Source organism: Jaculus jaculus, chromosome 7 (assembly GCF_020740685.1).
Source record: "Jaculus jaculus isolate mJacJac1 chromosome 7, mJacJac1.mat.Y.cur, whole genome shotgun sequence".
NCBI lineage: Eukaryota > Metazoa > Chordata > Mammalia > Rodentia > Dipodidae > Jaculus > Jaculus jaculus.
Window position 1 is genome coordinate 48,903,131 of NC_059108.1, and position 25,133 is coordinate 48,928,263.

General features: G+C 41.6%; 1 pseudogene; it reads left to right on the plus strand.

The window, feature by feature from the left end:
* The window catches only part of LOC101603797, a 74,900-nt pseudogene extending 50,243 nt beyond the window's left edge, over positions 1 to 24,657 (plus strand).
* Positions 24,658 to 25,133: the final 476 nt, after the last annotated feature.

Below are 25,133 nucleotides of genomic sequence, written 5' to 3' on the forward strand. Positions count from 1 at the left end.
CAGCACCATAACTACTGAGTAAGAATGTAACCAAGAGCTGGGAATGGCTCTATCACTCTCAGACACCCCAAATTCTGATATCATGTGTAGCTTATAGATATTTTCAATTACCTTTACCACCATATACAGAAACTCTACCTGCAAAATGAGACCATCATACTGAGAAGACATTTCAATATGGAGAGACATGTGTTTGTTATTTCATGAGTCTCTACATCCTACTATGTTCACAATAGTACCACCCCTGCATTTCCCACTTAAACAAGTCCCAAACATCCTTCTTGCTTCTTTCTCCGTTTGGAGATGGAGCTCTACTGTTGCTGACAACACCCTATGTTAGAATTATAGACAAACACACTTATAATCTTTCTGCGATGTCAGAATTTACCAGATAACAATGGCTTCATAAGGCCCTGTGATTTCAATGGCAGAAACTCCTACTTTCACTGGTAGTTTTGATCAAAGAAGCCAAGATTTTTTTCACTCCAATGTTAATTATTAATGTTGACTCTCAAATCGTACACCACACAATCTCTCTCTCTCTCCACCATATATATATTTACAGAATGAAGACAGAGGGTTAAAAATGAGTTCAAAGAGGCCTGAAAAGCCAGAACAGAGAAGCTGATAAACATCTAGTGCATACTTGTAAGATAACCTGCCCATAGGGTTCTCCCTCATATGTGGATCCTACCATGAAACAGCTTGAGTTGCAGGTATACCTGACAGGCAACTTGAGGGACAGATAATGAGGATGGAAGGGTTTGAGGGAAGGGAATGGGAAGGCAGAGGGGGCAGAAATAAACAAAACTAAATGCAAAGTAAATTGGTACTATAGAAGCCTTCTTCCTGGACAGTAGACTAAAAGATATCAACCTCAGTAGGCATATGAGATCTTCTGATAAGAAGTGCCTGGAAAGGGTGGGATGAAACCTAATCCTAAAATATTTGTCTCTGGCCTCTAATTCTAGAGGCCATTACTAGAGGCCTTACTAATCAGTCTGGGAATATAGCCCAGGGAATGCCACCCACAATTAGGGTGGATTCTCCTACCTCAATTAACTTAATTCAGAAAATCCTTCACAGACATTCCCAGGGATTTTTTTTGTTTTCACGATGAATCTAAATCCTGTCAATTTTACAACGATATTAACCATCACAGTAAGAAATCAATATATCTTGTGTTTTGGGTACAACCCCCCTGCCATAAATCCAGATTAGTACTTTATCTTCACTTTGGAACAAACGTCCAGTCTGCTCTTACTGTTCCCCACTGCAAACACCAGGTTGTGACCCCTGAACTTCCAGGGATTTTCCTGGATGTGTCTCCCATCTCACTATAGGTGTTCTGGGATTACGGATACTACTGCATCTGTGTCTGGCTTTATATAGGTTCTAGGGGTCTGACCTCATGTTTTAAGGTCTACACAGAAAGTGTTATCCACTGAGAAATCTCCCTAGTCCTCATCATTCTTGTCACTTCCCAAACAGTACAGGATCTTACAAAAACTTTACTCTATCAATCTTCTCTCATTAGTATTATAATGCATTTTATTTCTATATATTGTAACTCTAAATTATAATTATTAGCTTAAATATTATTTATCAACATATTTATCATTTCCATAGAAGTTTTGTTTCTCTTGGGCAATCTTCATGCCTGAGGAGCTACCTGGAATATTGATTTCATTTTGGTATGTTACACTTTGTATTTCCATCTCCTTTTCTCTCTCTGTCTTCTTTTGAAGTATACTTAGGGGTATGCTTATATATTTTTAAATTTTTAAACTTTATTGTGGAGTGTAACATGAGTGTAAAGTGTATGTGCATATGAGTGTGGGCATATACATGCTGTGGCACATATGTAGAAGTCACAGGACAACCTTTAGGTATTGGTCCTCACCTCTACCTCTTTTGAGTCAGGAGCAGTCTCTCATTCTTCCTCACCCTTAGAAATTCACTTGTCTCTTCCTCCTTTCTCACCTTCAGTGTGCTGGGATTATAGAAGCCAACCACAGCTTTTATCTTTGCTTTTGTTATTGCTTGTTTTCTTGTTTCCTGTGGGTTCTGGGACTTGAAATCAAATATTCAAGCTTGAGTGGCAAGCATTTTACCAACTGAGCCATCACCCAAGCCCATAAAATTTATTTCTATTTTACATATTTAAGGAATAAGATATGACATTGTAAAAGACATAAATAGTGAAATTTTTACTACTGTCAAGCAAGCTACCATATGTGACCACCCTATCCATAAGTCTGTGTTGCAATACCTTATACCTGTCTTGGCAAAATTTCAACGTACAACACAATGTTACTGACTACAGCCCTCCTATGACATTATATCTTGAGACTAATTCATCCCACACAACTTCTTTTTTTTTTAATTTTTTTTTGTTTTATGTTTATTTATTTACTTGAAAGTGACAGACAGAGGAAGAGGCAGAGAGAGAAAGAGAGAATGGGCGCGGCAGGGCTTCCAGCCACTGCAAGCGAACTCCAGACGCGTGCTCCCCCTTCTGCATCTGGCTAACGTGTGTCCTGGGGAACCGAGCCTCGAACCAGAGTCCTTAGGCTTCACAGGCAAGCGCTTAACCGCTAAGCCATCTCTCCAGCCCCCACACAACTTTTATTCTGTATCCTTTGGCCTTCATCTACTCCTTTCTTCTCATTTTCCTGCCTCTGATAGACAACATCCAATTCTTAACATTTTTATATTCAACATTTTTGTTTTCGATTCCAGGTACCAGATCCATCTAGAGACAAAGCATACAGATTTTCTCTATGGATTGTTACATTACATATGGACTTTCCAGAAATGTCTTTTATTATGTTCAAGGAATTTCCTCCTATACTGATTTTATTGAGCTTTTGTCATGAAAGGAAGCTAAATTTTCTCAATTTTTTGACACCTATTAAGATGGTAATGGTTTTCATTCAACATATTGAGGTAAATTTTGAAATAAATCTCACATTTTCATAGTGTAAGATCTTCCTAATCAATTAATTTGGTTTGTTAGTATTTCACTGAGGACTTTACATCTGTGTCCATCAGAGTTATTGTCATATAATTTTCTTTTTATGTAGAATCCACATCTGGTTTGAGTATCAGTGTGATGCTAGCTCATAAAAGGAGCTATTAAGAGTTCCCACTATTTCAACTTATAGAAGAGTTTTAGAAAGATTGGTCTTAATTCTTTGAATGTTTGATCAAATGTACTTTTTGCTATTTCTGCTTTTGAAAGGCTTTTATTTACTAATTAATACTTTTATTTCTGTTACTTTGTTCAGGCTTTCTGTTACTTCCTAATTGAATCTTAATATGTAGAATGTGTCTAGGAATTTATCCATTTCTCTAGGTTATCTAGTTTGCTAGCACAGAATTGTCCTTGTGACACTGAAATTTCTCCATTTACATTTTTAACATAATATATTTGAAGTTGAGGGTTTGAGACCTTAATGTAGCTAAGGATTTATTTTTATTTTACTAATTTTTAGTAAACATTTAAAATAAAGGGTTTTACTATGAGATTTTGATATATGTATATCATTGTATCTTGTTATTGTCCCCCAGCTATATTCCCTTACCACTACTGCCACTTATGCTGGTTGCCGTTTGCTTGATTCCCGCCCCCCTCCCCCCTGTGTGTGTGTAGTTAAATCTAGGTTCTGCTATGAAAGAAAATAAGTTTTACCTATTTCCCACCATTATTCTCTCTTGTTCTCCCCTCCCCTTAAGCTTCTTCCTCCCCTTCACTATACACCTTTTACTTTCATGTGTTATGCACTTAAATCTAGATCTCCCACATGAGAGAAAGCATGAAATATTTGTTTTTGTTCATCAGACTTATTTCACTTAACATGGTGATCTATAGTTCCATCAATTTTCTTACAAATGACATTCCTGTTTTGTGACCAAATAAAATTTTACTGCTGATGTGCACCACATTTTTAAATTTTTCATTTATTGACAGAAATCTAGGCTAGCCCCATTTCTTAGGTATTGTGAATAGTGCAGCAATAAACATGGATGTGAAAGTACCCTGTGATATGGTGACTAAATTGTAAACTTAATCTCCCCAGCACTCTCAAATCAAGTTAATAACTTGGCAAGTGAATTGAACAGATAGTTATCACAAGAAGAAATACAAGTGGCCAATAAATATTGGAAAAATCAGTTGCCAACTTTATTTTCCTTTTTTTCATGTGTATGTGTGTTCATATACGTGTGGGTACATATGTGTACTGGGGCATGTATGTGTGTGTGTGTGTGTGTGTGTGTGCAGAGACCAGAGGTTAATGTAGTAGGATGTCTTTTTCAATCACTCCCCATCTTATTTATTCAAACAGGGTCTCTCAGTTGAAACCAGAGCTCACTGATTTAGCTAGTCTACCTAGCCAGCTTATCTAAGGCATTAGTGCTAGATTTTTTTCCTATAGGGTTTGTATTCTCTTTTTGTTTTATGTTCCTATCATTGTTATTTCCTTCCTCCTTTAAGTTTTGTTTGTTATACCTTATGAGTAGAAAATACTAATATTATTAAAGTATACTGAAAATTGTTGTTATTATGCTGCTATTTTCCTGATGCTTTCAAATTCTTTGTCTTTGAAGTTTGGTGATTTTATTATAGTGTGTCTTGGTGAATATTCCTGGATCAAACTTATTTGGAGACTGTTGAGCTATGGGGATCTTGATGTCTATATGTCTTCCAAGGTTTGGGATAGTCGCAGCTATTATTTCTTTAAATAACCTTTTTGCTGTTTTCTTCCTATTCTTCTTAATTGGAACTCCTATGATGCAGACTTCGTTCACTTAAAGGTGTCCTATAGGTTCTTTATGATATCCTTTTTCACTTCTCTTTTATTTCCTTCTGACTAGATAATTTCAAAAGAGCTGTCTCTAAGGTTATAGCGTCTTTTGTTCCACTTGATTACATCTACGTCAACATGTTATGGTTGAAACAAATATTAGAGATAAAATAATGGTTTGGGAGAACTAGGGGAGATAAATTAAAAGGCTTGAAGTATAAGGTAGCCAAATTATATAGATAAAAGAAAGGATATAGCTTTAGAAAAATAACAAAACCAGTTATGACAGGTTCTTATAAGCACTCATAAAGTCCCTATCCAAGGCACACATACTAGACACCCCTTCCCCTTCCCCTAGCAAACTTCTCAACTTTATTTATTTTTAAATGCCAAGCTTCTATATATTTATTTATTTGAGAGAATATGGGTGTATCAGGATCTCATGCCACTGCAAAGTAACTACAAATACACGCACCACTTTGTGCATCTAGTTTTACTTGGGTACTGGGGAACTGAACCTGGGGCATCAGGCTTTAGTGAACCAGCTTCCTAGCCCAACTTTATATGTAGTTCTACCTATATACATATTCCTGTAACTAAATGCATCTAGTTGTAACAGATTGAATTGTGGGTAAGAATAGCTTCTGAGACCCTCTCCAACTATACCAGGAAGAAAATCATCCTAGACTGTCCTAAAGCTAGGTAAGAGAGGGAGAAATGATAGATGAAAACTGTAAGTCCAGATACCAGAAGGGACCATGGTTGGGATCAGAAAGAATGTGGCAGGAGGCAGATCTCACCATCCTTAGCCAAAGCTCTCTTGCATCTTTCCTTTCTTTTATTGTGTTATATATTCTAGGGTTTATATATGCTTCTTTCTTATGAACACTAATTTTGTTGAGTTTGGATTTTTTTGTTTCATACATTATTTTCATGAATTCAATAAGTTGCCGGTCTATATTCTCTTGTATCTTATTGAGCTTCTTTAATATGCATTTTAATTTCATTTCAGGTAGTTTACATATCCTTATTTCTTTGGGGTCCATTATTTCATTTTTTCTTTTTTTGGGGGGGTGGGTTTCAAGTCAGGGTCTCACTCTAGCCCAGTCTGATCTGGATTCATTTTGCAGCCCCAGTCCATCCTCCAACTCACAGCAACCTTACAACCTCAACCTCCCAACTGCTGGGATTAAAAGTGTGTGCTACCGTAACTGGCTAGAATTTTATTTCTTTTGGTAGAATGCTTCTTTTATTTTTCTATATTTATTGTGGCTGTTCACTCATGTCTGCATAGTTGATGGAGATGTCATCTTCTTCAGACTTTACCATCTGGGTTTGGTAAAAAATGAAAGTAAGACTTTCATTTCTAATATGTAGGTACAAGAGCAGCAGAATGATTGTAGTCACCATACAGTTCCATCAGCTAAGCCAGCACCAGTGAGAACTGTGGGGCCTTGGCAGGTAGTATTTATGGCAGCTGTCATGGCCACATAGACTGCTAGGGCCTTTAATGGTATAGTCTACTGGATTCTTCCTTTTCTTCTTTTCATCACAAGGGGACACCCATTGTGACTGGATCTTGTCCATCCCAGAAGGTGTAAGCATTTAGCACTGCTGTCAAGCAGTTCTGAGGCTCAGAAACTCTCAGAACTACAATGACACCAGGATGATAGAAATGGAAGTAACAGTAGAGAGTCATTTGATTCTAAACATCAGTGTATTTTCTGCAGGTCTGTCTGGCATTTGAAATACAGGCAAGCATCAGGGAAGTCAGTGTTCTAACCACAGCAGATATGCCAGGCTGCTTCTCCATGAATGTGTCCCACCAAGATTTCAGAACTACTTCTTTCTTGATCTACACACATGGGACATGACTTTTAGTATCAAAGGGTTAATTAAGACAGATACCAACAAGCCGTTAGGTCTCCATTGAGATAAGAAACAAGGAAGACTTCAGCACCTGCATTTCCTTCTGTGGAAGGTTGTCTCTGGCATTCCACCAGTCTGCTTTTCTGTTATCTTTTCTATTTTTTATAGCTTGTTTCCCAAGAATCCCATAGAGCACACCTTTAATAATTTTTCCTTTAATAATTTTTAAAGATACAATACACATGACTTTAAACCTTACAAGATTTTGACAAACCTTTAAGCTTTGAAAGTGTAGGGGAACAGTAGGACAGAGGAAGACAGGAGAGAATGAATAGACTTCTCCACTCTCTTTCATATGCAATTCTGGGCTCTCTCAGCTTATAGCTGTTATAGATAGAGCAGAGACCTCTTTAAAAGAACTGTGAAAAATGTGGATTTTGAGTAATAGCGTCAGGAAAAGAAGGAGGAACAGCCGGGCGTGGTGGCACACGCCTTTAATCCCAGCACTCGGGAGGCAGAGGTAGGAGGATCGCCATGAGTTCAAGGCCACCCTGAGATGACAGAGTTAATTCCAGGTCAGCCTGGACCAGAGTGAGACCCTACCTCGAAAATCCAAAAAAAAAAAAAAAAAAAGGAGGAGGAACAACTATGAATGAAGTGGTGTCCAAAGGCATCTGTAAGAAATATATGCTTCAACTTCTGGTCAAGATGGCGACCGCCTAGCTGCACTACAAACAACAAGGGGAAAAAAGGTAAGTATTCAAGGGAAATTAGGAACTTTTTGAAGAGGGAGGGCACAGATCGGGGTAAAAGAGGGAAGCACACACCCCCACAACCCACGCACCGCCACCCCGCCGCCGCGAATCGCCGCATTGGGCGCGGCCCGGCGCCTCAGCCGCCCGGCGCCCCGTGAGCACCAAGCCCACGCGGCCCGGGGACCCGCGCACGCCCCACAACCCCTGGGCCACACACCCACGCACCCCCCCCCGCACCCCCCAAGCGCGCCACACGCTCCCTATCCACACGCAGAGGCGCAGCCAGAGTGAACCTAAGCTTCCCGCGCCCCGGGTGACCAGGCCTGCCCCGCGCCCCACGCCCCTCCCCCCCAGCCCCAGACCCCGCGCGCCCCACCCCCGCCCTCCTCGAGACACAACCCGCCCCGCCCGCCCCAACCCCCGCGCGACCCACCCCCCCCCCCCCCGCGCGACCCACCCCCCGCGCTACCCACGCTCCCTATCCACACTCAGCAGGCACGCCCCAAGCGCCCCACGCCCCGGGCGCCCAGGTGTGCCCCGCACCCGTGCGCCCCGAGACCCCCGCGCCCCACCCCCACGCGCCTTGAGCCCCCCCCCCGCGCGCCCCGCCCCCGCCTCCCCTCCCGCCTTCCCCCCCCCGCCCCCGCCCCCCCGTGCCCAACGCTCCCTACCCACTGACAACAGGTGCGCTCCAAGCGCCCCTGAGCGTCCCGCGCCACGGGCGCCCAGGTGTGCCCCGCGTCCCCCGAGACCCCCGCGCCCCACCCCCGCGCTCCTCGAGCACCCCCCCCCCCGTGCGCCCCATCCCCCCCGCGCGTCCAGAGTGCCCCGCGGTGTCCCCCACGCTCCATCTTACCTCAGCGTGCTCCACACCCCCTGCAAGACCCGCGACCCCCTTGACCCCCTCCCCCACACGACCCGCCCCTCCCCCCAGTCCAGAGCACCGTCAGCCCAGCCCCTCCTAGCCGTCCACCCTCCCCACGCGCTCTGCGCCCCCACCCCCACGCGCCCCGGAGCATCCGCGCCCTGAGCGCTCCCTGCCCCCCCTGCGCCCCGCCCCGGCACCTCCCGCCCCCCACCCCGCAGACCCCTCGTCCCCCGCCGCAGGCGGCCCGGGCGCCCCTGCATGCCCAGGCGTGCCCCGTGCCCCCCGTGCCCCACCCCCACGCGTCCTGCGCCCCAGAGTGCCTCTACCCCGACCCCCTCCACAACCCGCGCCCCACGCGCGACCCCCCTCAACACCCCACAAGCCCCGCCCCCCCCCCCCCCCCCCCCCCCCGCGCATCCAGAGCACCCTGCGGTGTCCCTTGGCAACCCGCACCCCCGCCCCCCCACGCGCACCCTGCGCACCCCTCACGTGCCCTGTGCCCCTAGCCCCCCGCGCCTCCCGCAAGCTCCTCTGCGACCCCCTGCGCACCCCGTGACCCCCCGCGCGCCCCGCACTCTCCTTCGCGCCCCCCAGGTGCCCTGCACCCTGCCGCGCCCCGCACACCCCCCCTACATGCGCACCCCCCCCACCAACAGCGCACCCCTTGCCCCCTAACTGATCAGAGCGCCCCACGCCCCCCGCCCCTCCAGGGCACCCCACCCGGCGCCCCTGAGCCCTGCTACCTCCCGCACACCCCACCCTGATTGCCCGGTGCCCCGGTGCACCCCGACCCCCTCCCCGCCGTGTGCCCCACTCGCTCCATACACACCATCGCACCCTGCGCCCCCTTCTGCCCACCCGCCCACACACCCTCTGCACATCCCGCGTGGCTGTGCTCTGATCGGGCACCCACCAGTCACGCCTGCCAGCCTGCTGCACTGAAGCTGAGACCTCCTACCTCGCCCTTGTTCTCTGATCCTGTGAGTAGACCAGCCACGTGGTGCTCGGTTCGCAGGCCTGTGGGGGCCACGCCTGCCGTGAATAGGTGGCTGCCAGATCCCCTGCTGCTGTGCTCACATCACTTGACACGGGTCAGCTTCTGCTGTGTCCTGATTACTACCCACATCATCTGCCTCTGCACTACAATTGCACGTGGAGTGGGCCCACCCCACAGCAAGAGCCATATAAGTCCACACTGAGTAACTAGCGCCAGTGCAGCTGACATCCCCTACCTGTACATCGTCACCCAGCCCCCCACTCCCCTGAGGTGGAAGAGCACAGACTGTTTACAGACCCCAGTGTACCCAGCCAGAATCTAGGCACCTTCAGGGCTTGCTACCTCAGTCCCCTTTCAAGCTCAAAGGCAGGCAGCTTAGGTGCATTACTGGGTGAGAATTCAGGCAACTTTGGTGCCCCTGCCAGGCTATAGGTAGGCGGCTTTAGCAAGACTGAGCAAAAACCCAGGCTGCTTACAACTGCCCCAGGCTGCCTTGGATTCGCATTAAGCTAGATCCCAGGCTGCTCCACCCACCTACCTGCCCATACACTGACATGGGTAGACCACAGCGCAAAAGAAATAACACAAAAAATAAAATGGAAGAAAATCCAGATAGATCACCCAGTCCAATAAGGATCACAACTAACCAAAACATAGAAGAGTGTTTAGGATCAGAACATCAAGTGGAAGCAATGAACAATGCAACCCTGACCAAACTACTGCTAGAACTGACAGGAAAGCTACAAAGGATAGATAATCGTATGGATGCTACCATCACTAAGCTAGAGCAATATGATAAGACACTGGAAGGAATTCAAAGAGAGCTAAGAGAGTTGAGGGAGAGTGAAAAAAAAGAGGACCTTAAAAATCAGCTGGCCACACTAAATGAAAACATAAAGAAATGCAAGGATGATTTCCAAGAATCAGCAAGAAAATCAGAAAATGAGACAAAAAGGGAGCTGGACAAAGCGATGGAAGTGATACATAGGAAAGTAGTAGAAAATGCAAACTTAATTGAACAAGTCCAAAACTCACTAGAGGCTCTCAAGAATAGAGTCAGCGAAGTGGAAGATAGAAATTCTGATCTGGAAGACAGGATGGAAGAAACAGTTCAAGAATCCAAAAATTTCAGTAAGTTCAAAAGTTCCTGTGAACAGAACATGAGAGAATTGTGGGATACACTTAAACGTCCTAATATCAGAATCATTGGAATACCAGAAGGAGAAGAATTTCAGACCAAAGGCATGGAGAACTTATTTAACACAATAATTGAAGAAAACTTCCCCCGTCTCTTAAAAGAAAGGCCCATCAAGATTCAAGAAGCAAACAGAACTCCTAACCGACTAGACCAAAGGAGAAACTCCCCAAGGCATATTATCATTAAGACTCTAAACATTGACACCAAGGAAAAAATCCTAAAAGCAGCTAGGGAAAAACAGCACACCACTTTCAAAGGAAACCCCATCAGAATTACTTCAGACTTCTCAATGGAAACCCTGAAAGCTAGAAGGGCCTGGAATGAAACTCTTCAAACTCTAAGAAACTATGGCTTTCAACCCAAACTACTCTACCCGGCAAAAGTCTCCCTTATAATAGATGGTGAAAGGAAAACTTTCCATGACAAAACTCAGCTTTACAATTATATGAACACAAAACCAAACCTACAGAAAGTACTCCAGGAAATTCTCCACAGAGAAACAAATAACCAAACACAAATGCCTACAAGAAGAAGATCACAGCAACCAAACCCAGAGTAGATAGAAAAAAAAAAAAATTAAATCCCATGAAAATGCCAACACACCTCTACCACCACAACATGACAGGGATCAAATCAAATCTCACAGTCATCACCCTAAACATTAATGGCCTTAATTCACCCATCAAGAGACACAGGCTAACAGGGTGGATCAAAAAATTAGACCCCTCAATAATCTGCTGCCTTCAAGAAACCCACCTTACCACTAAAGACAGAAACCTCCTCAGGGTGAAAGGGTGGAAAACAATATTCCAAGCAAATGGGAATAAGAAAAAAGCAGGTGTAGCTATATTAATATCAGATAAAGTTGACTTCAAACCAAAAATAATCAAAAAAGACAAAGAAGGCTACTTCCTACTTGTAAAGGGAACAATCCATCAAGAGGATATTACAATCATAAATCTGTATGCACCAAACACAGGGGCACCGCAGTTCATAAAACAAAACCTACTTGACAATAAAACAGAAATAACCACCAACACCATCATAGCTGGGGACTTTAACACACCATTATCAGTAGTAGACAGATCATCCAAACAGAAGCTCAACAGGGAAGTAAGAGAGCTCAACAAAACCATAGAGCACTTAGACCTAACAGACATCTACAGAACTTTCCATCCCAAATCGACAGACTACACATTCTTCTCAGCAGCCCATGGAACATTCTCTAAAATAGACCACATACTGAGTCACAAAGATAGCCTCCACATATTTAGGAAAATCGACATAATTCCCTGCATGATATCAGATCATAATGCTATAGTCCTAAAAATCAACAACAAAAAAACCAACAAGAGCCCCAACGGCAACTGGAAACTGAATAGCACACTCTTAAACAATAAATGGATAGTGGATGAAATAAAAAATGAAATTGCAAAATTCCTGGAATTGAATGACAATGAGAACACATCATACCAAAACTTGTGGGACACAATGAAGGCAGTCCTCAGGGGAAAATTCATAGCACTCTATGCCTTCATAAAAAAGACAGAAAGATCCCAAGTCAATAGCCTAACCATCCACCTAAAGGCATTGGAAAAACAAGAAAAATCCAACCCAAAGAGCTCCAGAAGGAAGGAAATAATTAAAATCAGAGCAGAAATTAATGAATTGGAAACCAAGGAAACAATTAAGGCAATTGACAAAACAAAGAGCTGGTTCTTTGAAAAAATAAACAAGATTGACAAACCTCTGGCCAATTTGACCAAGCAAAAAAAGGAGAGACTCCAAATTAACAAAATTCAAAATGAAAAAGGAGATTACAACAGACATCAGTGAAATCGGCAGAATCATCAGGACTTATTTCAAAACCCTCTACTCCACAAAACTGGAAAATGTGGAGGAGATGGATAAATTCCTGGATGCATATCATCTACCAAAGCTAAACTCAGAGCAGATCAACCACCTCAATGAACCCATCACGCTCATGGAGATTGAAAAAGTAATAAAAAACCTCCCAAAAAAGAAGAGTCCAGGACCAGATGGATTCCCAGCCGAATTTTATCAAACCTTCATGGAAGAACTCAAACCAATCTTCCTAAAACTGTGCCACACAATTGAAGAACAGGGAAAACTAGCCAACTCCTTCTATGAAGCTAGTATCACCCTAATCCCAAAACAAGGCAGAGATGCCACAAGAAAAGAAAACTACCGGTCTATTTCCCTAATGAACATAGACGCAAAGATCCTCAACAAAATTCTCACAAACCAAATCCAACAACACATCAAAAGCATTATCCACCTTGACCAAGTGGGATTTATCCCAGGAACACAAGGGTGGTTCAACATACGAAAATCTGTCAATGTAATACACCACATAAACAAGCTTAAACATAAAAATCACATGATCATTTCGATAGATGCTTTCGACAAGATACAACATCACTTCATGATCAAAACATTGGAGAGAATCGGCATGGCTGGTTCACATCTTAATATAATAAAGGCAATATACAAAGCTCCAAAGGCCCAAATAATACTTAATGGAGAGAGACTGGAGGAATTCCCATTGAGATCAGGAACAAGACAGGGATGTCCTCTCTCACCTCAGCTTTGCAATATAGTTCTGGAAGTCCTAGCCCAAGCAATAAGGCAGGAGAAGGAAATAAAAGGGATACAATTTGGAAAGGAAGAAGTTAAGTTAGTGCTATTCGCCGATGACATGATTGTATATGTAAGAGACCCGAGAGACTCCATCCCAAAACTCCTGAAGGTGATTAACTCCTATAGCAAAGTAGCAGGATACAAAAACAATGCACAAAAATTGGAAGCATTTCTGTATGCAAATGACAAAGACACAGAAAAAGAAATAAAGGACATAGTCCCATTTTCAATAGCAACAAAACAAATAAAATACCTTGGAATAACGTTAACCAAGGAAGTAAAGATCTATACAACGAAAATATAAAAACTCTCAAAAAAGAAATTGAGGAGGACTTGAAACGATGGAAAGACCTCCCATGCTCCTGGATAGGCAGAATTAACATTGTGAAGATGACAATCTTACCAAAGGCAATATATAGATTTAACGCAATTCCAATTAAAATCCCTACAGTGTTCTTCACAGACATAGAAAAAATGATCTCAAATTTCATATGGAAAGGCAGAAGGCCTCGCATATCCAAACATATCCTCAGCAAAAGAAATACCTCTGGTGGCATCACCATACCCGATATAAAGTTATACTACAAAGCCATAGTAATAAAAACAGCATGGTGCTGGCATAAAAACAGGAGTATAGACCAATGGAATAGACTTGAGGACCCGGATTTTGGGCCAAGCAACTATAGCTACTTGATATTTGACAAAGGCCCAAACAATATAGACTGGAAAAAAGATAGCATCTTCAACAAATGGTGCTGGACAAACTGGATAACCACATGCAGGAAACTAAAACTTGATCCACACAATTCACCATGCACAACACTCAAATCCAAATGGATCAAAGACCTCAACATAAGACCAGAAACTCGAAAACTACTGGAAGAAAATTTAGTAAGTACCTTCCATGATATAGGAATGGAAAAAGACTTCCTGAATAAAACCCCAGTGGCTCAAGTTCTTAAACAGTCACTCAATCATTGGGATCATATGAAGCTGAAGAGTTTCTTTACAGACAAGCATATAATAAGCAAAGCCAATAGAATACCCACAGAATGGGAGAAAATATTTGTAGGTTATCCAACTGATAGAGGCCTTATCTCTAGAATTTACAAAGAACTCAAAAGTCTAAACACTAAGACAAATACCCCACTCACAAAATGGGGCACAGAATTAAACAGGCAATTCACAGAGGAAGAAATACAAATGGCAAACACACACCTAAGAAAATGTTCATCATCCCTAATCATCAAAGAAATGCAAATTAAAACAACGATGAGATTCCACCTTACCCCAATAAGGATGGCCAACATCAAAAGGTCAAATGAAAATAAATGCTGGCAAGGATGTGGAGAAGCAGGGACACTCATTCACTGTTGGTGGGAATGCAGGATGGTACAACCACTTTGGAAAGCAATATGGAGACTCCTGAAAAAGCTGACTATAGAAATACCAACAGACCCAGTTATACCATTACTGGGCATGTACCCTAAAACCTTCAAACCAAAAGCCAGAGAGATTTGCTCAACCATGTTTGTAGCAGCTCAATTCGTAATAGCTAAAAGCTGGAATCAACCCAGATGTCCATCATTAGAAGAATGGATAACAAAGATGTGGTATATCTACACAATGGAATTCTATACAGCAGTAAGAAAAAACAACATAAAGAAAATTGAGGAAAAATGGTTGAACCTGGAACAGATCATTCTCAGCGAACTTACCCAATCACAGAAAAAAAATCGACACATAGTCTCACTCATCTGCCACACCTAAACTGAATCTGCCCAAGATGCCTTACATACCCAGGAAGCACCTCATGGACTAGACAATAAGATGGATGGGAGGGCGGGGAGGGAATCAAAGAGTGGAAAACAGTAATCTGGACCCAAACGGCAATGGTACCATAAAATTCTACTTCCTAAAAGACAGACCAAATGGCTGAACCTTCACTAGACCCTTACAGGAAACACCTGAACCACAAGACACTGGAGAGGGTAGGATCAAGACTGACCTAAATCTCCTACATCTTCCCTCCCTCCCTCTCCCCCTCTCCCCTCTATCTCTCTCCTCTCTAACTCTTGTATATTAGTTATCTTTTTCCTCAATTTCTTAGTGGACACTGACCTGTAACCCCCACTTCCAGCTTGGGCCTACCATCCACAATGAGCTTTTGATCAGAGAAACCTACAAGGTTTCCCAAAACAATGACAGACTTCTGTCAGAGTACTTGATGACCCACCAAAGGCCAGTGATAAGACCCTATTGCTGAAGACTCCATACACAGCTGACGCGTAAAATGGAATGACATGGCTAGAAGCCAGGAGAGAGTCAGTCCCCAGACAGTCAGCGTGTCTAGTGCCAGAAGGCGCTACATAGGTGACTGGGGGAAATGACCAAGATCTGTCCAAGCAACACATTGTTTAACCTAATTAGCAACAAATAACCGGATGTGATGCCCACACAAGTGCAATAGTGGTACACAGCCATGGTGAGGAATCAATTGCTCTTGATTTGGCTAACTGATCCACTCAGTGGTACTAGACCCTTAGCTGGAGCTGGAAAACAAGTCAGAACCATACCCAAACACAAGCCCACTCTACAATATCAAGCTACCCATCAATCACGGGGTATAAGAGGGCCTACACCTATCAAACTGTCTATCAAAAAAGTAAGTGTTATCTCAATTTTCCAGGTGCTAACTTACTCTCCGTTGGAGAATCTGCTTCTCTTTTCCAGATAGATGCAGATCCTAAGAAGAGAGCTGCCCCAACATACCTCAAAAGGGGCCCAACTGAAACTAAGGACAACTGGTGAAATAAGCAAGGGTGATGTTTTCCTGTGAACTGGATACCAGCACAAATGGGAAGGAGATCAACGCAGAGAAAAATCAACTCCTACCAAATCAGAGAGCCAAAGCCTCAGAGGTCCCCAACACCTCAGCACTGAAGCAGACCAAAAATGAACCCAACATGGCTCAGGGAAATCTTGCGGAAGAGGGGGCGGAAAGAATGTCAGAGTTACATGTTGGGTCATGATTTGCAGAGACATTTATCATACTAATAACTGGGGGCTATCTCCACAATGCACAACCCATTTTCATTAACAAGGAGGGTCTAATGGGAGGGGGTAGATCACAGATGAGCCTAAATAATGGTACCAAACTGCCTGTATTCACTGAAATGAAAACTAATAAATTAAATTAAAAAAAAAAAAGAAATATATGCTTCATTTATAAACTATGTCATCTAGGGAATTGCTATGCTGGGAATTCTCTCCCTCTTTTAGTAAGCACATTTTACAAGGACTAGTGCTAGGAAGGGATGAGTAATCTATTATCCTAAAGGAAATAGTACCATTAAAAAATTTTGTATACAGCTAGTCCAGACAATAGAGGAAAAAATACTTTTTATTTTCTCCCAGATTTTTCATCCTCCCCTATGGATGTCACTTCCATAAAAAGGATTTTCTCTTCTTCCTCCACGTTCCTGCTTGTTTATCTGTCCTAACAGTTCAGACTATACTTTACTCCTACATAAGGGATACTGAGTTTCAGTTACAGTGTTCCATATCTACTTTTTACAGAGTTAGAGATGTGTAAGAATTTGCTGGAGGGCTTTAAATTCTCAGGTACCTTGGGATAGTATAATCATACAGTAAACACCCAACTGTCTTAGTTGCTCCTTGCAGCATAATGACAGTGTGTTAATCTTATATCTTCTGCTGTGTTAGACATCTAATCCTATTGCTTTGGTTTGGCTTGTACGGTACTCAGGGAGGGAGACATCAGTTCTTCTCCCTGACCACTATGAATGAAGAGAAAACAGACCCCTTCCAATCTGGCACCCTCTTGAAATACAGGACAGGTGCTTTGTCAATTCTTACCAAACAAAACATAAACTTTCACATAGACTAGAGAAATGCAACTTGCAAAGTGCTTCCTAGCTATTAATGCTGAGAAGATTTGGAAAACATTATGCAAAACAGACCATCTGGTCAAGTAGGAAGAAAAATGTAAAATAGGGAATCACCTGACAATTCCAGGAGCCAATAACTAGAAAAGGCTGAAACCCTTGACCACTTAAAGTTGCAATATGGGCCCTCTACTTTCTTAGCATTTCAGCCTTTTTGTCAAGGGGCACTAGTCTGTGGGACTCTGAGAGCCCCACGTTAGGCGCCGGATGCTGGTCTCCTCCCGGCAGGTAGTGCTGTGGAAGGACCAGGCCTGCTAGATCCTCCCAAGGGGTTAAGGAGGAAGATGAGTGTCCCACAACTTGGAAACCTCTCCTAGCCACGGGAGAAAAACCACACTGAGTCAGGAGTCTTGTGGAAGCATGAACTCAAACTCACAGTAACTCTCTTTATTGCTATGAGCAGTTGCCTATATAATGTTGGGGACGAAGGCAGGGATTTTAGGACGGTGGGGAGAGGTAAGGGCCAATAGTAAACTGTAACTATTGGAATGGTAATTTTAACTGCCACACGGAGGTGGCAGGCCAGAAGCCATTAGGCATCTTGCTGAGTCCTAGGTGGTCAGAGACAGGTCGCCAAACTTTAGCTAGGCTCTGGAAGTTCCACAAGGCCTCACACCTGAGCCTTTCAGGGCCCAACAAAGTGCTTCCTAGCTATTCATGCTCATAAGATTTGGAAAATATTATGCAAAACAGACTGTCTGGTCAAGTAGGCAGAAAAATGTAAAATAGGGAATCACCTGACAATTCCAGGAGCCAATAACTGGAAAAGGCTGAAACTCCAACCACTTAAAGTTGCCATATGGGCCTTCTACTTTCTTAGAGTTTCAGCCTTTTCTGCTCAGAGGTGTTTCTGACTATCACCATGAAACTGCCTTTACAAAGCTTTGTGCACCTACCAACTTCTTTATTTGTAGAAGGCAATCTTTGTAAATGTTAAAGCTAGTTATAATTAAGAGCAATTATACCAAATATGGCATATATAAGTATAAATGGTAACATAATACTGATGGATTAGTTTGATGATATTCAATAAGTTGTTATTTTTAAATATTTTTAAAAGAAAGTAATAGTTTTTAAAAATTATTTACTAATTTAATTTATTTAAGAGAGAGAGGCAGATATACAGACAGAATGGGTGTGTCATGGCCTCTAGTCACTACAAACTCCAAAAACATGCACCACCTTGTGTATCTGGCTTACATGGGTACTGGGGAATTGAACCTGGGACCTTAAGCTTCTCAGGCAAGTACCTTAACCACTAAGTCATCTCTCTGGCCCTCCAATGTTTTCTTTCTAATAGTATAATTATACTATTTTCCCCTCAGCAATAGAAGTGTCTTTAAAGCAACTGTTTTATATGAAACTGGAAATATTAATCAAATCACTCTTTTATCCTTTCGCCAGATTCCAGAAGGTTGAAGCAACATCAGTAATGGAGAAACCTGGTGTGGTGGTTTGATTCAGGTGTCCCCCATAAACTTAAGTGTTCCAAATGCTAGCTCCCCAGCTGATGGATATTTGGGAATTAATGCCTCCTGGAGGGAGTGTATTGTTGGGGGTGGGCTTATGGGCTTTATAGCCAGTTTCCCCTTGCCAGTGTTTGGCACACTCTCCTGTTGCTATTGTCCACCTTATGTTGGCCAGGGGGTGATGTCCACCCTCTGCTCATGCCATTGTTTTCCCCTGCCATCGTGGAGCTTCCCCTCGAGCCTGTAAGCCAAATAAACCTCTTTTTCCCAGAAGCTGCTCTTGGTTGGGTGATTTCTACCAGCAATGCGAACCGGACTGCAACAGTAAAGTGGTACCGGGAGTGGGGTTGCTGCTAGACACCTGACTGTGTGGCTTTGGCCTTTTGGAGCTGATTTTCAAGAGGAATATGGGAGGATTTGAAACCTTGGCCTAAGAGATGCTTTGTAGTGCTGTAAGTACAGCTTGATGGTCTATCATGGTCAGAGCTGAAAGACCTGAAGGCAGTAAGAACTATGGACTGTGAGGTCTGGTTTATGAGGGTGAGAAAAAGCTTTGCCTGGACTGGGCTAGCAGTTTGTGTGAGAAGCTTGCTCTTGTGCCCATGTCCTGAGAAGTTGTGCAGGGTTGCTTTGCGTAGAAATGAACTGGTGTGTGCAGAGGGATATGGCACAGAAAGAAAAATCTTTGGGTGAACTGTTGCCCATTCAGCTGCAACTGAGAGATTACAACCTTTGAGACTGGGCTAGCTGACCTGCGCTGGGGCAACAGAAAGAATGTCGACTCTTTGAAGGGGCCTGAATGTTCAAGGAGTGTCCTGTTCTTCAAAGTCTGCTTTATTCCCCCCTGGATTAACAAATTGGCACCCTACCTGGTATCGTGGAGTATAAGAAATGCTGGAAAGAGGGTCATTGAGTTTGCAACACGGTCTTGTGTTTTGGAAATGGCCATGGGTAGTGTGAAGCGGGTTTGCTGGTTACTTGCATAGAGACCCCATGGGGCCATGAGGATGAACCGTGGATTGCAGTGGAGACCCAGTGGAGATGCCGGGACCATGAGATGGCTGCCGAGGAGCTGCCGGCCCCGATGAAGTTTCCCAGGACTGTGAGTAGCCTAGCTGGAGGGGTGGAATTGGAATGCCAGAGACTTGTTGCTGGTTAGAATTATCGGACTTGAAGATTTTTCACTGGCTAGATTTGCTGGACTTGAAGCTATAGAGTTTGATGTTTGCCCTGGTTATTTTAAATCTTGTATTGGTTGAATGTTTCTTTGCTATGCCCAATGCCATCTTTTGCAGTGTGAATATTTATTCTGTGCCATTCTGGGTTTTTTGAGGTTATATTTTGGTATTATGGCTCAGTTAAAAGATCTTGAACTATGGGGATGTATGAACATCATTGGGATTGATTAAAAACTATGGGGACTTTTAAAGTCAGACTGAATGCATTGTATTTTATATCATGTATGGATATCAGTTTATGGGGGGCCAGGGGCGGAATGTGGTGGTTTGATTCAGGTGTCCCCCATAAACTTAAGTGTTCCAAATGCTAGCTCCCCAGCTGATGGAGATTTGGGAATTAATGCCTCCTGGAGGGAGTGTATTGTTGGGGGCGGGCTTATGGGCTTTATAGCCAGTTTCCCCTTGCCAGTGTTTGGCACACTCTCCTGTTGCTATTGTCCACCTTATGTTGGCCAGGGGGTGATGTCCACCCTCTGCTCATGCCATTGTTTTCCCCTGCCATCGTGGAGCTTCCCCTCGAGCCTGTAAGCCAAATAAACCTCTTTTTCCCAGAAACTGCTCTTGGTTGGGTGATTTCTACCAGCAATGCGAACCGGACTGCAACACCTGGATATAATAAAATGTGCATCTAATAATGTGTATGAAGGCAGGCCTGTTGCTGTGTCACTGTGCTTTTCAAAGTTAACTAGAATTATTGTAAACTGTCTTATAAACCCTTGTTTTGATGAACAGAAATGTCCTCAGTGGCCAGAATTACTCATTTTTTATGAGTAAGACATGTCTAAATACCATTATTCGCCATTATAGATACTGTGTTATTAAATAAAATAAAATTACTAAGACAGATTAAGAGGTCAGGCTGTCATGTATTAAATATGTCATAACAACACAAATGTTTTAGTAAGCTGACCTTCATGTTTCAAACAAAATCAAGTATATAAGCCTTTTCTGTTACATTAACAATCATGTAATCCTCTAAAGCTGCCTTTTACACTATGGGAGGATTCAACATTTTTAGGACATATTAGAGACATTCTTAAATTGAATATTTTATACGGTTATAATGACATCATAGTCATTCTGAAAGGTTCCTATGGGAACTAATAGCTAATCAACATATATAGGTTGAACAACTAATGTAGAACATTCAATTTGTTAAGCATTTCAACTTATTCACTTATTTATTATAAAAGGAAACTAACATTTACAATCTATTTTTCTGAGAATGAAGTTGTATTTTTACATAATTTTTTGACATGTAAAATAACACCTATTTATTAAGATCTATCTGATGCTTCAAGATGTTTACTTCATGTGTTTGTCTTAGAGTAGGCATATCTGTATTCTCATTTGTCTTTTATTTGTGGTAACATTCAGAAATGATTCTAGCTTTATTGAAACATAAAGTATATTATTATTATTATTTATAGTAACAAAAGTGTGCACTAGATCAGCACCAATTTGTTCAATCTATGTCAGTTTAAATTAACCTACTTTCCCCATCCTCCTCCCTCTACCCCTGCTTCCAGCATCTGGCCAGTATTAACCTATTCAATTTCTATGATATCAATATATTTTAGATTCCAAACATAAGTGAGATCATGTAGTACTTATCTTTTTGTACTTCACTTATTTCACTCAAGATAATGAACACCAGTTCTGTCCATATTGCTACAAACAACAAGATTTCATTCCCTTTCATGGATTAATAGTATTCCATTGTATACATACACAACATTTTATATTCATTCATTACTTCATGGACACTTAGTTTGTTTCCATTTCTTGACTATTGTGAATAGTGCTATGAGGAACATAGGAATGCATATATCTGACAGGCTAATTTAATTCCTGTGAATATATTCACAGTAGTGACTGCTGAATTATATGGTAGTTCTATTCTTATGGTTTTGAGATGCCTGCTTACTATTGGCTTTCATGGTCACGCTACCAATTGTGTGCAAGGTTTTCTCCCTTTTCTTTACCAGCACTTGTTTTGCTTTAACTCTGATAGTAGTCATTTTAACAAATGAGGTTATATCTCATTGTGGTTTGGTTTCATTGTCTCCTCACTGATTAGTAGTATTGAGCATTTCAAAAATATATCTGTTGGTCATTTGAGTATGTTCCTTTTAGAAATGTCCACTTAGAAAATAGTTTTAAGAAATTATTGAAAACTATTTTGACTTAGTGGTTAAGACACTCTCATTTTCTCCCTCCTTCTCTAACCCTCTCAAATAAATTAAAAAGGTAAACAAAATTACTAGAAATGTCTACTTAGGTCTAATGTTCATTTTTAACTAGATTGTGGGGCTTTGCTAGTAAGTTATTTTTAGTTCATTAAATATATTAGGTATTTAGCCTCTTGTCAAATATATAACTTGCAAGTATTTTTTTCCATTGTGTAAGTTGTCTCTTTGTCTTTCAAGTACTTGTAATAAAATGTCAAAAAACTTTTTAAGAGTATTTATTTTTATTATCAATTGTGTTCATTTCATATTTGGCACAACTACCCTGAAGTATAAATAGCTTTAAAATTTGCTGTGGAAAATGTATTTAGTCTGATGAAATTCTATCAGTTTTTGGATAAGCATTTATTGATTAAACATTTCTTGACCCCATACGATGTGCTGAGCATAGAGAGTGAGATAATGTGTGCAAAAGACCAGATTATGGAACAGCAGGGGAAGAGACAGTGGCCATTCCACAGCTGGCATGGACCATGAAGCAGCTGCAAACATTATCAAGTTTCTGCAGAATCACTGTTCAGACACATTTCTTCCAGAGCATACATTATTAGGAACCACTAAAAATGTAGCTAAAACAACTAATAAAGACAATTTGGTTACAGTCTACAACCATCTTTTTGAGTTTTGGTATGTTGTATATTCATTATCATTCACTTCTAGAAATTTTACAATTTCTGTTTTGGTTTCTTCCATGACCCATTCATTGTACAATAGCATGTTGTTCAGCCTGCATGAGCTGGTGATTTTCTGTTGTTTCTCTTGTTATTAATTTCTAGTCTTAATGCATTGTGGTCAGATATGATGTAGGAAGTTACAACAATTTTCCTGAGCTTATGGAGGTATGCTTTATGCCTTAATTAATATAAGATCTATTTTGGAGAAGGTTCCATGGGCTGCTGAGAACAATATGTGTTCTGTATAATTGGGGTGGAATGTTCTGTAGATGACTGCTAGGTCTAATTGATATATGGTGGTGTTAAGATCTGTAATTTCCCTGTTGATTTTCTGCTTCGGTGATCTATTGGCCATAGTGGGGCACTGAAATCCCCTTCTATGATGGTATTGGAATTTATTTCTGGTTTGTCATTGAGTAGGTTTTGCTTTATAAACTGTGGTGTACCAGTGTTTGGTGCACCACAGTTTATAAAGCAAATATAGATTTATGATTGTGATGTCGTCTTGTTGGATCATTCCCTTGATGGGTAAAAAGTGGCCTTCTTTGTCCTTTCTTATTACTTTTAGTTTGAAGTCTGTTTTGTCAGATATTAATATATAGCCACAGCTGCTTGTTTCTTATTTTCATTTGCTTAGAATATCATTTTCCATCCTTTCACCCTGATGAAGTGTCTGTCCTTAGTTGTGAGGTGGGTTTCTTGAAAACAGAAGATAGAAGGGTCTAATTTTTCTGATCCACCCTGCTAACTTGTGTCTTTTGATGGGTGAGTTAAGACTACCAATGTTTAAGATTATAACTGAGAGGTTCAATTTTATCCCTGCCATATTGGAGGTTTTATTGGGTTTGGTGTTTTCTTAGAATTTGTACATTTTTTTTTTCCTCCTCTAGTTTTAGTTATTGTGCTCTTCTTCTTGTAGGCTCTTGTGGTTAAGTGTTTAACTCTTCTGTGTGGAAAATTCCTGAAGTATCTCTGTGAGTTTGACTTTTTGTTCATAGAATCATACAGATAGTTTTTATCATGGAAACTTTTCCATTCACCATGTTTTATGAGGGACACTTTCACTTGGTACAGTAGTTTGGGTTGGAAGCCAAAGTTTTTTCAAATTTGCAGAGCTCCTTTAAAGGCCTCCTGGTGTTCTGGGTTTCCATTGAAAACTTTGAGGTAACTCTAATGGGCTTGCCTTTGTTTTTAATGTGCTGTTGCTCTTGCTGCTTTTAGCACTCTTTCTTCATTTTAATTGCTTAATTTTCACTATGATGTGCCTTGGAGAGTTTCATCTTTAGGCCTATCTGTTTGGTGTTCTGTGAGGTTCTTGTATCTTGAGAGCATGAGTAAGTTTTCTTCAATAATTTTGTTGAATATGTTCTCCATGCCTTTGGCTTCAATTTCTTCCCTTCCTGGAAAATAAACATTTCAAAGAGTACTGAAAGTATAAGTAAAGTGTCTGAGTAAGTGGAAAAAATGTGAGGCTCAGTGAAAATAAACCCAAAAACATGTAGTCTAAGGAGTCACTGGATGAGGGTCCATAAAAATATACAAAATCAGTTCTTAAGAATGGAAATAAAACAAACTTACCCAAATAGGGATATGTTGTTCACTTCTGGCACACAGGAATACTACAGGATTTTTTGATTGTTTTGATTTAAGTTGATTGATTATTGATACTAATATTCAAATAAACTCAAAGAAGAAGAAAAATGTCAAGCCTTTAAGTTTTAAGGTTAGAGTAGGCAAGGTTATCAGGGGTTGGAATGAAGCACTCTTTACTATGAGTAAAAGAGGAAAAGTCTGACTAGAGACTGAACCAGAATGGTCTTGTGGAAAGAAAGGACAGCCTGCTGCCAAAATTCCACTAAATGCAAAACTCATTTTTGAAGTGTCATTCATAGATGTTGACTGAAATAGCAGAATTTCAGATCTAAAGACATCAGCATCAATGGTAAGACTTGACATTGAAATTTCCATAAGTACAGCTTATTTCTAGTGTAAGGGAAGAATCAATTGGAAAATTCAAGAAGTTAAAACTTGTTTACTTGAAGCTATTTTTTATTTATTTGAGACGGGGGGGGGAGGAGAAAGGAAAGAAAGAAAGAAAGAAAGAAACAAACAAACAAACAAACAAACAAACAAACGAAGGAAGGAAGAAAGAAAGAGAGAGAGAGAGTGAATGGGGCCAGGGCCTCCAGCCACTGCAAATGAATTCCAGAGGCATGTGCCCCCTTGTGCATCTGACTTATGCAGGTCCTGGAGAGTAGAACTGGTATCCTTTGGCTTTGCAGGCAAATGCCTTAACTGCTAAACTATCTCTCCAGGCCTTGAACCTAATTTTTAAAAAATTTATTTATTTGAGAGAGAGAGAGGAAGATGATAGATAGA